Source organism: Crocodylus porosus, unplaced genomic scaffold (genome assembly GCF_001723895.1).
Source record: "Crocodylus porosus isolate Cpor-Errol unplaced genomic scaffold, CroPor_comp1, whole genome shotgun sequence".
NCBI classification, from domain to species: Eukaryota; Metazoa; Chordata; order Crocodylia; family Crocodylidae; genus Crocodylus; species Crocodylus porosus.
In genome coordinates this window covers 2,179,750-2,180,057 of record NW_017728921.1, presented here as the reverse complement: position 1 = coordinate 2,180,057, position 308 = coordinate 2,179,750, and positions in this window count along the sequence as shown.

Sequence of the window (308 nt, the reverse complement as noted above, 5' to 3'; positions counted from 1 at the left end):
TATCTAAAATACTTAAGTGCAAAGCAACTGTAAAAACCCTGTGTTTATTTTAGAATAGTTCCTACAAGGCATTTTAATGCCATGCCTTTGAGAGGAGTGATTTAAGGTGCCGTCTGGCTATGAAAACACAGCTCTAAACAACTAGACAGAAATGGTGTCTTAATTGGACAACAAAACTTCCTGACTTGCAGTAAGATTGCAATTAGTTTTCCATGTGTTAGCTTGTCCCCCTTATGTAGGAATGAAATCTCGTTTATGAACATCTGAAGACTTTGTCAGCAAACACGACCAATGAAAGCAGCCATCGA